At 36.4% G+C, this 17012-nt stretch overlaps 1 protein-coding gene and 1 long non-coding RNA gene across 2 annotated transcripts in view; both read left to right on the top strand.

The window, feature by feature from the left end:
* The window catches only part of LOC125159788 (ankyrin repeat domain-containing protein 26-like), a 708468-nt gene that overhangs the window by 355107 nt on the left and 336349 nt on the right, over window positions 1-17012 (top strand). The window lies entirely within an intron of this gene.
* Window positions 5498-15430, top strand: LOC125159797 (uncharacterized). Its single transcript, XR_007149929.1, has 4 exons — window positions 5498-5785; window positions 7030-7258; window positions 13885-13930; window positions 15241-15430. It is a non-coding gene; the product is annotated as an uncharacterized LOC125159797 (long non-coding RNA).

The raw sequence follows: 17012 nt of genomic DNA, 5'->3' as shown, positions 1-17012 counted from the left end.
AAATGTATGCCAACAAGTTGGACAACTGAGAAGAAATGAATAAATTCCTAGAAATATATAACTTACCAAACTAAAACAAGAATAAAGAGAAAACTTGAAAAAAATCAATAACCAGCAAGGAAACCGAATCAGGAATCAAAAACTCTCAACAAACACAAGTCTAGGACTGGATGACTTCAGATGTAAATTTTAACATGGAAAGAACAGGTAATACAAAAAAAAAAAAAAGAAAAGAAAAGAAAAAAGAAAGTTTAACCTATTCTTTTCAAATTGTTCCAGAAAAACATGAAAGAAAGGGAAACTTCCAAATTCATTCTATGCCAGCTTTACCCTGATACCAAAACCAGATAAAGATTCCACAAAGAGAATTACAGGCCAGCATCTCTGATGAACATGCAAAAATCTTCAACAAAATAAGCAAACTTAATCCAACAATACATTAAAAAATCATTCACGGGGGGCAAGGGCAGCTGGGTGGCTTAGTCAGGTAAGCATCCAACTTCAGCTTAGGTTACAATCTCATGGTCCGTCGGTTTGAGCCCAGTGTCAGGCTCTGTTGACAGCTTGGACCCTGGAGCCTATTTCAGATTCTGTGTTTCCCTCTCTCTCTGTCCCTCCCCTGCTTGTGCTCTTTCTCAAAAACAAATCCACATTAAAAAAAATCATTCACTATAACCAAATGGGATTTATCCCTGGTTTGCAGGGGTGGTTCAATATTTGCAAATCAATGAATGTGATACCTCCTATTAATTTTCAAAAAAACATAAAGTCATATCATTGCAATAGATGCAGAAAAAGAATTTGACAAACTATAACATCCATTCATGATATAAACTTCAACAAAGTAGGCTTAGAGGAACCATACCTCAACATAATAAAGGCCATATATGGAAAATGAGCAGTTAATATGATCCTAGCTGGGGAAAAACTGAGAGAAAAACTTCTTAGATCTTGCTTCTAGTTATCTGCTTCTTCTCATTAGCACCATTGGTTGTTAATAAATTAATCTTAACATTTATTACATCCTACTTTAATGGAGACCAATTTCTCCTATACAAGTTTATGTATCTTATCTCTTTTTTTTAATCCACATTTAAATTTATCATTTTTGTTTTTTTCTTAACACACTCCCCAAAGGTTAGATTTCTTTTGTTCACGAATCTGTTAGGAAAAGTGTGGCCAGGACAGCTAGTCTCTGCCCCGCTCAGCTTCAGGTGGGGCAACTGAAAGGTTTGGGGCTGGATCCACTTGAAGATTTGTTCACTAATGTCTGGTGGTTGATGCTGGCTGTTTCCTGGGACTTCAGTTCAGGACGCAGCAGAAACACTTAAACTGACACACCTAGACCCTCTTTGTGGCCTAGGCTTCCTCACTAGATGGGGAGCTAGATTCCAAGTAAGCAGCCTGAGATACAGAGCAAGGCAGAATCTGTATCGCCTTTTGTCACCTAGACTTGGAATACACACAGGATCATAGTCACATATTCTGTTCATTAGGAGCACGCCACTAAGGTTGTTCCATGGCCTTTTTTAAATGGAATTAATATTTAAAACCTATGGACACCTTTAAAAAGTAGTATAATTTATCCACTGGCCACAAATGTTTGTGTTCCTCCCACCTGAAAAATACATTCACTCCCCTCCCCCTCCAATACCTCCTGCAAGTCTCAGTTATCATGGCATCAGGTTCAGGGCTTGAGTCCAAGATCTTACCATCTTAATCAGGTGCAGTGGGGATAAGCTGCCTGGGTTATGGTATCTCAAGTATAGCCCCTTGAGTGGAAGTGTTCTCAATATGAGGACTTGAGAACGAAAGAGACAGTTATTTACCACTCACAAATGCAACATTCTAGTCAACTGCTGAGGACTCACCCATTCAGAAAAAGAAGATGGGAAGCACCTTAGTCCATAAGAGTTTTGAAATATAGCCCGATGCATGCTGTCAGTTCTTAAGTTAGGACTTAGTCCTAACCACGGGAATACTTTCTCCATGTCTCTTCCCTTTCTTTACTCTTTGAGCTCTTGGTTCCTTCCTTTTCATAAGGAATGACCTGTATTTGCAGCTGTTTTTTCATCCTGCTTCCTCCCTGTGGGACTTGTAAGACCCAAAGGCCTCTTTTCATTTTGCACTATTTGGTCTCTTTTAGTCCAAGGTAGCAAATAGTATGTTTGCTACTATAAATCTCTTACCTTTTTTAGTTTTCTGTGAATATTACTGGATTTCATGCCGTGTTTTAGCAAAGCGACCCTCCCAAGTCCTTTTGAGATAAACTTTTCGCTTCAGGTTTCCTGTGAAGCTCTTATAGGACAATGCCTTTAAAATTCGTCTACTCTTGGGGCTCCTGTCTGGCTCAGTTGGTAGAGCATGTGACACTTGATCTCTGGGTGCTGAGTTTAAGCCTCATGTCGGGTGTGGAACCTACTTTAAAAAAATCTTATACTCTTTTTTTCTGTTTTTTTTTTTAACGTTTATTTATTTTTGAGACAGAGAGAGACAGAGCATGAACAGGTGAAGGGCAGAGAGAGAGAGGGAGACACAGAATCCGAAATGGGCTCCAAGCTCTGAGATGTCAGCACAGAGCCTGACGCGGGGCTCGAACCCACGGACCGTGAGATCATGACCTGAGCTGAAGTCGGACGCTTAACCGACTGAGCCATCCAGGCACACCAAAAACTTATACTCTTAAGATCCTTAAAGAAATTGGAGGCATACCTTAAATCTTTCTGTTTTCCTGGTAGCACCCTGGAGTTTCTCTGAACCCAAAAGCCATTTCCTTATTTTAACATTATTTGACAGTTTAACATGTAGAGAGGCTGTAAATGAGAAACAGATACTTGAACCCAGTAAGTCCTGGTTCCTTTCAGTTGCATAGTCTTTCTTTAGTTTCTCTTTCCTATCCGTTTTACTTTCAGGTATTTTGTAGCATGACTTCCCTTTCCTCCAGTGTCATTGTCTTCACTTGCATAGAAACCCTTGCTGTCAGCCACTTCACAGGCCATCAGGTTTCCACTAAGAGTCTTGTGGAGGCCCTTTTTGGGTCTCATTCTTACGCTTTTCTACATCTTTCCAGGTTCCACCTACCTCCTGGTTCAAAGGAAGTTTAGTTTTAGGGGATTTTTTAATAGCAGCACACCATTTTTAGTATCAGTATCTGTGGTAGTAATTTACTGCTGCATAATAAGCCACCTCAAAACCTAGTAGTTAAAAACAGCATTTCTCTGTTCACCAATTTTAGTTTAGGCACAGCAGAGTAGGGCAACTCATTTCTTTTTCAATTGGCATCAGCTGGCATAACTGGAAGCTGGAGACTAGAATCATCTAAAGGCTTGTTCATGCACGTGTTTGGCTGTTGAGGCTGGCCTTTGGCTAGGACGTTGGCTAGTCTCAGCTGGAGTATCTACATGAAGACTCACTAGGTAGCCTGGGATTCCTCACCACGTGGTGGCTGCGTTCTAAGGGTGAGCTTCCCTAGAGAAAGAAAGTCAGATGGGAGCTGTATCACATTTTCTAAGCTGGCCTTAAAAATCACAGCAGTTCTGCATATTCTGTTCACTAGAAACCAGTTACTGAAGCCAGCATATATTTAAGGGGAGGGATTTTCACAGAAGTTTCAACGAATTTATAAAACCACCACATCCACTCACCTTGTCTTACCAATCATATATAATGGATGGAAGTCGTTCCCAACTCAGCATCACTGAAACTCCATCCAGTTTTGTTGTTGTTGTTTTTGTTTAATATGATCTCTTATTTTCTAGAAAGTAACAACGGATTACAAGATAACAGTATTGAATTAATTTTTTTTTAGCCTCAAAAAAGTATGTGGATCATCCAATTAAAGTTTTATACTGGGAGATGTGATTTCTTAACACATCCTGGAGAATTATGTCTCCTGGGAATGCACTTCAAATTAGCATAAAACATTTGCAGTTCAGAAACAGGCCATGGCACTAGAATCATTACTTATAGATTCATGAATTAGAGTCTTATTTCCAGAGTCTTATGTTGGGACATATTTTTTGACTTGGGCATACATAAGTCAATATGATATTGCTAAAACTTCTTTAAAAATTATGGAGTGTTAAGATGGGGGAAGGGCTAAGAGACTTTCTCCTAAGATGGGACTTATTTTATGAAAGAAAGATATGAAAAAATCATAGAAAAATAAAAGTATAGAATCAAGTGCAAATGTTGTGTAATAAAGAGAATGATAGCAAAGATCTATTTCAGTAACACCTGATGACTATAACTTGGCTCTTGATTTTCTGAGTTGTTTAAGGTTCCACATTCTTTTTTTTATTTTTTTAATTTTTTTTTCCAACGTTTATTTATTTTTTGGGACAGAGAGAGACAGAGCATGAACGGGGGAGGGGCAGAGAGAGGGAGACACAGAATGGGAAACAGGCTCCAGGCTCCGAGCCATCAACCCAGAGCCTGACGCGGGGCTCGAACTCACGGGCCGCGAGATCGTGACCTGGCTGAAGTCGGACGCTTAACCGACTGCGCCACCCAGGCGCCCCAAGGTTCCACATTCTAAGACAGGTAACATTTTATTGCAAATCAGTTTATTTAAAAATTTGAGTGCCTGGCTGGCTCAGTTACTCTTGATCTTGAGATTGTGAGTTCAAGCCTCACACTGGGTGTAGAGATTACTTAAAATCTGAAAAAAAAAAAAAAAAGAATTTCATAGTAGTTTTGAGTTAGACTCTTTTCACTCCCTTCCAAACTATAGTGTTTTATTCATGCAGGCTGATGTCCTTACAACAGAACTGGAAACTACATCTTCAAAATGTCTACACCTGGATGCAAAAAATCAAGTTCTTCAAGAGTTATTATCAATGAAAGCTTTCGAAGAAGAACGTGTAAAACTAGAGAGCAACAACAAGTTACAGCAAGAAGTAGTAAAATTGAAACAATTTATGGAAATGAATATGGTAGAACACAGTCACATGGAAAGTATAAACGGGAGATTGAAGAAAGAGCACGACTGGAGATAGTAGAAAAGTTACATGAAGTCAACCTGTTTTAACAGGTTAATTGATTGATCTGTAATGTGCTTTAATTCATTTTACTGCAAATTACATTTTGGATAGATGTATTGTAGGGGTTTCCTCTACTTGCTTTATGGTAATTTGTAGATTTCTGGAGGCATTTGTTCCTCCCTTTAAAGATTTCAGTTTTCATCATTATTCCTACTAAATCGAGAGGATAAGAAAAAATGATGATTTAAACAACTAGTCTCACTATGAAGAGGAAAAGAAAAATTATGATTTAAAAATTGCACTGTACGTGGATTATTCTTAAGTTTATTGTTAACTTTTAAAATTTTCTCATTGATTCTATTATTTGAATTATCAGATTGCGTGAATACTAATAGAAGAATGATTGAACTTTAATTTTATAAATCATATTTAATTCAGTTTACATTGATGACAAATATTTTACACTTGAGCTTTTTTTTCATTTAAAATTTCTCTCTGAAACATTGACTAAGAACTAAAGGAAACAGGTATAATTAATTATTCAGATTATACCTATTTTGAAACTATCCTGTTAATTTTCATTAGGCACAAGCAGCAGCTCAAGAAAACTTGGGCCAGTTAAGAGAAAATGCTCATGCTTCAACGAGAAGTCAAATGGAACTTAGAATTAAAGATCTGGAATCTCAGGTCTCTACAATGAAGACTTCTCAAGAATATTCTACTAAAACAGAGTTGGAAACCTACAGGCAACCCTACCTAGAATAATTAAAAGTTAGAAAGTCCTTGAGAAATAAGCTGAACAAGTAAGTCAAAACAGAATCATAGACAAGAAATTTAGCTCATTAATTTGCCTCTAAAGCATAATTTCTGTGGAGCCAAGATCATGAGATGAGTAGGAAGTGAAAGCCAACTAGATCGTGTCATTTTGGAAAATGAGGTTTCTAAATGAACTTACCTTTGAAATGTTAGTCCAGGACAGTTTGCATCCCTCCTCTTTTTTTTCGGTTTTACAGGACCTCTTCCCCCCACCCCACCCCCGCACCCCCCCCTGTATATTTTCCATTGATCAGATCTGCTAGTCTTTAAGTGCATTGTTCGAAGCTTTCTCATTTAGAAGCGTATTATTATAAAATTGCTTGTCAGAATTACCCTAAATAGAAATGTCGGTGAGTTTCTTTTTGGAAGATTACATCTTTAACCGAAAAGGTCAAGTACTACTACTACTCATCCTGGCAGCTTGGTACATTTATTCTCTTGATTGTGACCTTTGGTATGATTACTAGAGTGGGCCTTGAGAAAAACTATCCTTTATGCTTTTTTCTACTTTACATAAAGGCATCCAGGTGAAATACAGAAAGACTCACACAGGGCTGAAGGGTAGTATAATTCCCAAAGTGGCTAAAAGAGCACCATGGTGGGAGGGAGGCATGTGGAAGACTGAAGACAGAAAGGGCAGATTCTGCCTCCAGTGCCTTGGTAACTGTTATGAGCTAATTGCCTCTGTAGCTGTTTTAGTTCTTTCTGATCACACGTCTGTCATCTACTATCTCCCCTAGAGATTGTTGGTCTCAATGATTCCTCAGTGTCAAATGCTCAGTTTCTTTGAGATAATAAGTGAAATGTACAAGAGTGGTGAAAGCAAACGCTTGAAAACGTCTTTGAGGGATGGTTTAGTTTTACATCTGTAAACAGGTTTACTAAATATAAGTATGTATATATAATGGCATCCTAAAGGATCCTGTCAGTACAGCCATTCCAGAAGACAGCAAGTATTATTTGTTAACCCATGTACCTCACTGATAGCCACTTCTGTCCCTTCCCTAATTTGAATTGTTAGTTAGGAATCCCCCTGGAAACATAAGTATTTCTTTAGAACAATTTTAAAAGTATAATTTTAGATAGTAGGTGTGCTCTGTCACGTGTTCAGTGTTAAAACACTGTTCAATGGCAAATGCTATTTACTATTATGGACACTTAAAAAAATGTATGTCATTTAGGAATGATTTAGGGAAAAAGTAAATGTATTTGTGTTTTTTACTCTTCACAGGACTAATGAGAGACTGTCAGAGAGCAATACAAAACTTCTTGTGGAGAGACAGCAGCACCAAACTTTACTCAGGACCCTTACTATGAGTCCAGGCCTGGAACCACCTAATTGTGGAGATTTTGAAAATAATTTAGTGCTCAATGGAAACCTTACTCCAAGAGGAAACTTAGTGATTCCTACCTTAAACCCACTGCCATCATATGACGACAGGGAGACTTCCTTGTGGGAGGTTAGTTATATTATCTGTTTTAGTTTGGGTTTCAGATATCGGATATAGTTGTTGCTTTTAATTTGGTGAAATTCTGAGTTGTTTAAGGAACTAACACATAAGAAGTAAAAGTCAGCATTATATGTGCTAAGAAATAACTGAGGTAAATTATACATATATATATAATATTATATAATATATAATATTATATATATAATATTAATATAATAAAATATAATATATAATATATTATAATATAATATATAATATATAATATAATATTAATATTAATTATATAATATTAATATATTAATATATAGAATATATAGAATATATATATTAGTCCCTTGATCTCTCATTTTTTTTTATATATGAAATTTATTGTCAAATTGGTTTCCATACAACACCCAGTACTCATCCCAAAAGGTGCCCTCCTCAATACCCATCACCCACCCTTTCCTCCCTCCCACCCCCCATCAACCCTCAGTTTGTTCTCAGTTTTTAACAGTCTCTTATGCTTGTCTGTCTCCCACTCTAACCTATTTTTTTTCCTTCCCCTCCCCCATGGGTTCCTGTTAAGTTTCTCAGGATCCACATAAGAGTGAAACCATATGGTATCTGTCTTTCTCTGTATGGCTTATTTCACTTAGCATCACACTCTCCAGTTCTATCCACATTGCTACAAAAGGCCATATTTCATTTTTTCTCATTGCCACGTAGTACTCCATTGTGTATATAAACCACAATTTCTTTATCCATTCATCAGTTGATGGACATTTAGGCTCTACCCTATGACCCAGCAATAGCACTGCTAGGAATTTATCCAAGGGATACAGGAGTACTGATGCATAGGGGCACTTGTACCCCAATGTTCATAGCAGCACTCTCAACAATAGCCAAATTATGGATCTCTCATTTCTGAGAGATACTTATTTTTATTTTATTTTAGCGAGAGAATGAGTGAGTGCATGCAGGGGAGGGGCAAAAGGAGAGGGAGAAAAGGAATCCCAAGCAGGTTGCGTGCTCAGCACAGAGCCGAATGTGGGGCTCAGTCTCAAAACCATGAGATCATGACCTGAGTCAAAATCAAGATTTGGACACTAAAAACAACTGAGCCACCCAGGTGTGCCACAAGAGACACCTAGCATTAACTGTATTCTGTAAATATAAGTAAACTTACCCATGTTAAATTTCTTGAAAGCTTTCATTTAAATTTGATTTTAGAAAGTAAATGTTATTGCCTGGTAACCACAGGAACACTTAGATGCTTGGACTTATTTTCAGTTGGCAGTGGTTCATAAACATTTGAAAGTTTTGCTATAATCCAGTTTTTGCACCCCTGTATGTCAGTGAATGATCGTCCTCTGAACACTTAACGACATATGAATGTTTACTATTTAAAAGAATCCAGGGGGGTGCCTGGGTGGCTCAGTCAGTTCATCATCTAACTCTTGATCTCAGCTCAGGTTTTGATCTCAGGGTCATGAGTTCAAGTCCTCATTGGGCTCTACACTAAGCATGGAGGCTACTCTAAAAAAAAAAAAAGAATCCATGGTAAGTCCTTTTTATGAATTAAATCAACTTGTAACACTAAAAAGGTTAATTTCTCCTTTAAGTTAAAAGTTTTGCTATTTTCTTACACGAGAATACATCTTTAATTGCTTTCTTATTTATGGCACTCTTTTTTCTTTTTCCTTTTTTTTGACTTATACCACCTTTGTTTCTATTTTTATAAAATATCTTGATGAGTGATTGTAGAGCATTTTATAAATAGCTAAATCAAGCAAATATTTGAATTTTTAAAATGAAGCTTTTATTTCTTCAAATGAGTTCTTTGCCCCTTTGTCTTTTCTTTTTCTGGAACCCCTTGAATGCAAGTATTATTACACTGAATGTTGTCCCACAGGTCCCTTAACCTAGCCTCATTTTTAAAATTCTTTTTTCTTTTTGTTTTTTGGCTTGAATGATTTCTACTACCCTGTCTTGCAAATTGTTGATCTGTTCTTCTGCATCTTCTTATCTGCTGTTGATTCCCTCTAGTGTATTTGTCATTTCTGTTATTGTATCCTTCAGCTCTGATTGGTTCTTTTTTATATTTTCCATCTCTTTGTTGATGTTATCACTGGATCCATTCATTCTTCTCCCGAGTTCACTGAGCATCTTTATGACCGTTACCTTGAACTCTTTATGAGGTACATTACTTATCTCTGTTTCACTTAGCTTTTTTTCTTAGGTTTTGTCATGTTCTTTCATTTGGAATGTACTCCTCTGTGTCCTCAGTTTGTCTGGCTTTCTATGTTTGTTCCTAAAATGGTTCCTTTAAACTTTTTCTCTCTTTCGAGTGAGCGATGCTTTTGAACAATGTACATTAATTATGAAGTCAAGGAAGAAGAGAATGTTTCTGTAAGTGTTGTATAGTCATTTTTCTTGGTGGAGCTGTGACAAGTGACACTGGGTAGGCGGCAAGTAACCCTGCTCTTCTCTTTCTAAATTCAGAACACAGGAGACAAGGAGATGGAGAGAAACTTAGTAGCTTTATTACTAATACACACTAACAAATTGGAGGATATGATTTAGGTTATGTTAGCCACATTGGGCTTCCTCCCAAATTGGGCACTTCCCCACACAGTTGTAAATTGAGAAAACAAATGCTTGACCCCCACCCCGGGGGCCGGGTGCTTACCACAGATCTGAGAGCAGACCCAAATTCATGTTACTGTGGGCAGGCACATCTTTTCAAAGAGGAGATTCAGAAACACGTAAGCACTGCTTAGCTCCTTCTCCCAAATTCACCCGTTAGGTAAGTCTCCCTTCCCATTGGGAGGGAGTCAGAGATAAGTCCACATGTGAGAAGTGAAGGTTCACCTATAATTTCCAACTGGATTTAAATTATAAATAAAGTGAATTGTGTCTTTTGTACATACCAACAAATGATGAGAGGTTAGGCAGAAGCATTCTAGAAGTGAAAGAGAAATCTGTGTTGGGTTTTAAATTTTGCTATAAATAACCACACCATGGGTTCACTCATTTGTTGATTGATTTTGATAAAACAAATTTTCTTTGGAAGGAATAAATAATGCTTTCAGGAAGAATTTCCTCAGTTTCAGCTTACTTGTTTCACCTAAAGATTTTCTCTCTCAAGTTCTCTGTCCTGTGGTTTAAAAAAATTGTGCTTGCGGTGCCTGGGTGGCTCAGTTGGTTAAGCGGCCGACTTCGGCTCAGGTCATGATCTCGCAGTCCGTGAGTTCCAGCCCCGCATCGGGTTCTGTGCTGACAGCTCAGAGCCTGGAGCTTGTTTCAGATTCTGTGTCTCCCTCTCTCTGACCCTCCCCCGTTCATGCTCTGTCTCTCTCTGTCTCAAAAATAAATAAACGTTAAAAATTTAAAAAAATAAAAATAAAAAAGTTGTGCTTAAAAATTGACTGCTACTAAACGGAGTTAACATAATTTCTGTTCCTTCATTTTCATTCATGACTTTAAAATTTGTAATTTAGTTAGAGAGCTACTATTGTGTGCCTCATACCTAAGCATTACTGAGCCATATGACAAAGTTTTATGTATTCATTTTCTCTGAGTTATACTTAAAATACACGTATTTTTCCTGACTATGAGGAAGTAACTGGCATAGAACTCTAGGCTTGGTAAGACCACAAGTGTATTCCTGGTCTGCATCTAGTTGGTTTCATGACCTCAGGCAAAGTACACTCTCTCTGAGCCCGTTTTGTCTATTAGGCAAATTCGGGATTTTGACTAAATTAGTGACTTTTATACCTTCAAAATAATACTTTTCAAAGCATAGAACGTAGTTTTTTTTTTTTTTTTGCATTAAACTGTATTGTGTAAAACAGAGAGAAGTAGAGCTGTCTAACTAAAGGAGAGATGGAGACTATGGCTGTGACTTCCTTGTCCCTCAATCCTGCAGTGTCCCCAACCGAACCCTAGATTTCTATGGGCCATATTTGAATGCTAACAGTTAATGAGAAAATCCTTCTAATTAAAAATCCTTTAAAAATGTTCTTTGAATTAAAATTTGCTGATATATAGTTTTTCTGTGTATAATTTTCTCACCCTCTTATATTTCTGATCAATGGAAAGGAATACATAAAAGTACACATGTGTTCTTATTCATGGATTTAAAAGCTATTTTCACCATCTAAACACAGTTTTTACCTAGATATAAACATAAAGGTCACAGAGGTAAATATTTAGGAAAAGAGCTTTTGGGGAAAAGATGCAACATTACCTTGGTAGCTCCTTAAGTCATGTCATATAAAAAACGTGGTTTATATCTTATATTGTATTTATTAATGGTAACATAAAATCGTTTGAATACAGCCTTCCCCCATCATCTGGCATTGAGTAATTAGTTTTATAAGTCTGGTATAGTCATGTTGTCCCATTCATTTTATAAGGCCTGAATATAATGCTATTGTCAAAAAAGTGTTATGGTTCCTCAAAAACTTAAAAATAGATATTCATTAATTCCACTGCTGTGTATTTACCCAAAGAAAATGAAAACACTAATTTGAAAAGCTATATGCATCCCTATGTTTATGGAAACATTGTTTGTGACAACCAAAATAGGGAAGCAACCTAAGTGTCCATGGAGAGATGAATGGATAAAGACAATGTGTAATATGTATACAATGAAATATAGCTCAGCTATCAAAAAGAATGAGATCTTGCCATTTGTGACAACATTGATAGACGTAGAGGGTATTATGCGAGGTGAAATAAATCGCAGAAAGACAAATAAATACCATCTGATTTCACTTACATGTGGAATATAAAAAAAAACAAAACAAGTGCACAAACAGAATCATAACTACAGAGCACAAATTGGTGGTTGCTAGAGGGGCAGTGGGTAGAGAGGTATGGGCAAAATAGATGAAGGGGAGTAAGAGGTACAAATTCCAGTTATAAAGTAAATAAGTCACAGGAATGAAGAATACAGCATATGGAATATCGTCAATAATATTGTATTAATGTTGTATGGTGACAGAGGGTAATTACACGTACGGTAGCAAGCATAGCATAGTGTATACAATTGTCCAATCTGAATTTGTATACTGAAAAACTAGTGTAACATTGTATGTCAACTATACTTCAATTAAAAAAAAGGTATTAGGGAAAACAGTCTCTGAAAATATTGGGAAACATGTCAGCCAAAACATTTGTCCTCACACCCAAATTTCTAAAGACATTGGAATCCTTATCACCACAGTGTTGATTATGTCCTGTACACTATTTTGGAGCCTGTTTGGGGCATTCAGGGAGAGGCTACCTTGTCTAAGAAAGATCTAAATAAGTACATTCTAGACAGGAACAGTTGTAATATACAGTTGACCTTTGACCAACATGGTTTTGAACTGTGTGGGTCTACTTTACTTACACATGGATTATTTTTGGATACTCTACAGTACTCTAAGTGTATTTCCTCTTCCTTCCGTTTTTCTCAATGTCATTTTTTGCCCTAGCTTATTCTACTGTACAAAACATGTATGAATCGACTGTTTATTTTACCGGTAAGGCTTCCGGTCAACAGTAGGCTATTAGTAATTAAGTTTTGGGGGGATGAAAAATTATATACAGGTTTTTGACTGTACCCCACCCCTGTGTTATTCAAGGGTCACCTGTAGTTGGAAATATTCGTACACATTTCATAAGTAAGTGGATAACCATAACTTTAATAAGTCAAGTGTTTCAAAACTTGGTCCTAATTTGGAGAAAGGAAACAAAGTTACAATTGAAAATTGTATATTGTTTTCCTTATCTCTAATGGAGAAAGTTATAAATCAGAAGCTAAGTTTGAAAACTGTTGTAACCCTCTATTTTTCCTTTCTTCAGAGATTTTCTGAAATCTTTGTGTGCATATGAAAAGAAATAAGTGTTTTAGTCCTAACACAGATAGCAAAATATTTTTACTCAATCAATCTTTTGCCAGTAGAATTTCCACATGACAGTAAGACAGTCCCACTTTCTTCATTTTATATGTGTTTAAGAGTCAGTCCTGAAAAATTAATACCAAAAGTATTCCTTCAAATTTTGTTTTTCTAAAAGTGAAAAAAATGGAAAGCCCATTTTAAGGAACAATTCATTAAGGTAAAAAACTGATTAAACTTTCATAAATGGCAGTTTTTCTAATCATTTCCAAGTAATAATTCAGTATGCAATATGATTCTTGTTTAAACATTTTTGTACCAGAAAGATCAAACATCACCTTTCAGAGATTATACACATTCAATAGATCAATATTAATTGTGCTTTTTATCAGATTCACTTAAATAGCATTATATATATAATATACACATATTATATATATTAATATAATACACATATTATATATATAATATACACATATATACACGTATACACACACGTATAAATGTATATATATACACGTGTGTGTGTGTGTGTGTGTGTGTGTTGTGCATGTATATATGTATCTGTTCTCTGTTATCTAAAAATAAATAAAATAGGTAGGAATTTATTTTATTCATGTGATAGGTTTTCTGTTTAAGCAAACCCTAACTTTGGTTTAATCTCTACAAGTATTATTTCAAGACCACATGTCCTAAGCTATATATAATTCCTACCATGTCTTATGTTTACCTTACACATTCTAAATAATTTTTGGCTTATTTCAGATGCAGCGGGAGTTGGAGGAAAGAATAACCAGAGCACTAGAAGAAGGTATGTTGCCAAAATGTATGAAGTTAGATACCATTGATTTCTGAAATAAACTATAAATAGTAAATGGCATCCCTTTCCATTGTTTGGATAATAGATACTACATTCACATTTTTTTGTACATATCTAATAAAAAATGTAAAAGCATGAGTATAATGAAGAACACACTTCTTCCTCATTTAGTCCTCATGTGTCATAGCTCTTTTAAAATCTCCCACAAGTCTAGGGGCAAGCAGGTGGTTCAGTGGGTTGGGCGACTGATTTCAGCTCAGGTGGGTTCAGGCCCCACAGAGGGCTCTGTGCTGAAAGCTCGGAGCCTGGAGCCTGCTTCAGATTCTGTGTCTCCCTCTCTCTGTTCCCCTGCCCGCTTGTGGTTTGCCTCTCTCTCAAAAATAAATAAACGTTAAAGAAGTTTTTTCAATCTCCCTAAGTCTATATATCTGTTATTATTTCTGGCGACAATCTTCCTTCACTGGTGCCATCTCTATGGAACTGTCAACCTGCACAAGTCTCAGAAAAGGTGTGCTTTATCAAATTGTTGTTTCTGCTAGTGATAGAAGACCCAAAAAGCCAAAGTCATCTTAGTAATGCTTGGTTAAATAATTAGAGGTCATATAGCTGCCATTGACAGGTAACGGGTTTCAATCTTCACTCATTGATTTTGTCATTGCTTTTGCCCTTGGGTAAAACTTCAAATTCCTTAGCATGGAATGAAAACACGCAAATCAGTTTGCTTCTTGCCAGATGATTCAGCCTTGTCTCTCACTCTTTGCCCTACTCTGCTGCTTTGCTCTAGCACCTTGTCAAACTAAACTACTCATAATTGCACAAGTGTTCTTCCTCACTTCTAGCTCTTTGTATGTGCTTCTTCCCTCAACCTAGCATACTTTTTCCTTGTCCTTCAGGACACAGTATTGCTGTGTTTTATACCTGTCACTTACATCTGTATAATTGGCTCTGTTTGGAAATGCCTGTTTGATTTTTCCGTTTATAGTTTATGATTGTTCAGGGTGGACTGTGTCCTCATCTTGTAATTTCACCTTGTAATGAAGAAACCATAAACTCTGACATTTATCCACAATAGCAATTAGTTCAGTGTGCAACCCTGAGCAAAATATATTTAATACTAACCTTGGGTTTCATATTGCAGTTGTACGTAGGTATTTTTCATTTTTCTTAACACTCATAAAGGCCCCAACTTTCTTTTTTTTTCTTTCTTTTCTTTTCTTTTCTTTTCTTTTCTTCTTTTTTTTAATCACTTGTAGTGAAAATTATTTTGGAGAAAGAAGATAATTCTTTCTTTTCCTTTTCAGGTGCTACCGAATTTGAATGAGGATCCTGTAGAACGCCTTTAGTATCTACTGATGATTCAATTCTAAATCAAGATCCAGTATGGAAAGTGTCACGAGAATATGTACAGATTTTGAACAAAAATTATATGATTTGAAAAATAAATAGAAAAAATTTACTGGATGCTTACCAAACATTTTCATTGTTTCCCAATTGAACACACTATACGGCAAAGTCTTGATTAAAGGAAAATGTTTCTGTATCATATGTGTGTAATGAAAATCTTTATAATATTTTAAACTATGTTTCTTGGCATCTCATTAACTTTTAAGCACATTTTGTACGTGGAAACCAGCACTAGAGGGTTTTACATACATCAGACTGCTCCACTACCAGCAGTTTGAACAGCACCCAAACAACCAAGTTGTCATTAACACTTCAGTAGTGTTCATGGATGGCTTTTTGTATTTTCCAATTTTTATGACTATATGTGGGCCTAAAGATTTAGACATTATTTTGATGTATTCCTGCTATGGCTATTGCCAATGTTTGTACATATTACATTTTTTTATAGTGCCATAAAACCTATCTACAATTTTAATTGTTAACACTGACTCCTAGCTCTTTCCACATGGAGAAATAAGATTTGCCTAAGGCTTTTCACCTTTTCTATTTATTTATTTTGATTTGCTTTTTAGAAACAAAGAGAGAAGAAAAATTAGAGAGAAAAAAAAAAGAACTCCCCCCCCCCCACCCAGAGCCATTTGCAAGTAAATTGCTAATGGGATGCCTGATTCCTGTAGCATTTAAATCCTACAAGTCAGTACATTCCACATAACTACCATACAACCTTCACAATAAGAACATTAACTCTTATACACTCGACTCTTAAACAATGGGGTAAGGGCTCTGACCCCGCCCTCCACAGTCAATAAGCCATGAACAACTTTTGACCCCCAAAGACTTAACCACTACTATTACCAATAATCTTTTGTGTATATATCATACTCTATTCTTAAAATAAAGTAAGCTACAGAGAAAAATACCATGACAAAAATTATAAAAGAAAATACATTTCCAGTACTGAAAAAAAAAAAAAATCTGTGTGTAGTCAGCGCACCCATTGAAACTGTTTTGTTCAAGGGTTCAGTATAATTCTATCATTTATTCCTCATAATTCTTTTTAAGTTTGGTCACTTATCTATAGTATACGTTATACCAAGGAAGGTCCTGCTCAGAGCCATGTATTGAATTCAGTCATATGTCTTAGTCTCTTTCACTCTAGAACAGTTCCTTTGTCTTTCCTTGACTTTCATGATTTTTAATCTTTTGAGGACTAAATTCCAGTAATGTGGAATGTCTTTCAACGTGGATTTTTCTTAGGTTTCCTTATGGTAAAATTCAGATCATACATTTTTAGCAAGAGTATCACTACAACCTACACTTTGCATTCTATCAGGTGACCTACAATTTTGATTTGTCCCCATACTGGTGATGTTAATGTTGGCCACTGGAGGTACCATCTTCCAGGTTTCCACTTTCCAATTATTTAGTATTTTATGGGGAAGTACTTTGAGACATGTAAATATCTCCTTTCTCAGATACCCTGTGCCAGTCCACCTCTTCTGCAGATGATTTGCCCCCCTGCAGGTTCTGAAAACCCACGCTGGGCTATTCTTCCCCTGTGCAGATGCCTCCCTACCTTGTTCAGTCTGTGATACTTCATTATTCTATACCATTCACCTTTCAGGGATGCTCTCACTTGAGCTCGAACACTGTGCAGGGTGACTGTCCC

This window comes from Prionailurus viverrinus, unplaced genomic scaffold, assembly GCF_022837055.1.
Source record: "Prionailurus viverrinus isolate Anna unplaced genomic scaffold, UM_Priviv_1.0 scaffold_62, whole genome shotgun sequence".
NCBI classification, from domain to species: domain Eukaryota; kingdom Metazoa; phylum Chordata; class Mammalia; order Carnivora; family Felidae; genus Prionailurus; species Prionailurus viverrinus.
This window is presented reverse-complemented; position numbering and strand designations above follow the sequence as displayed.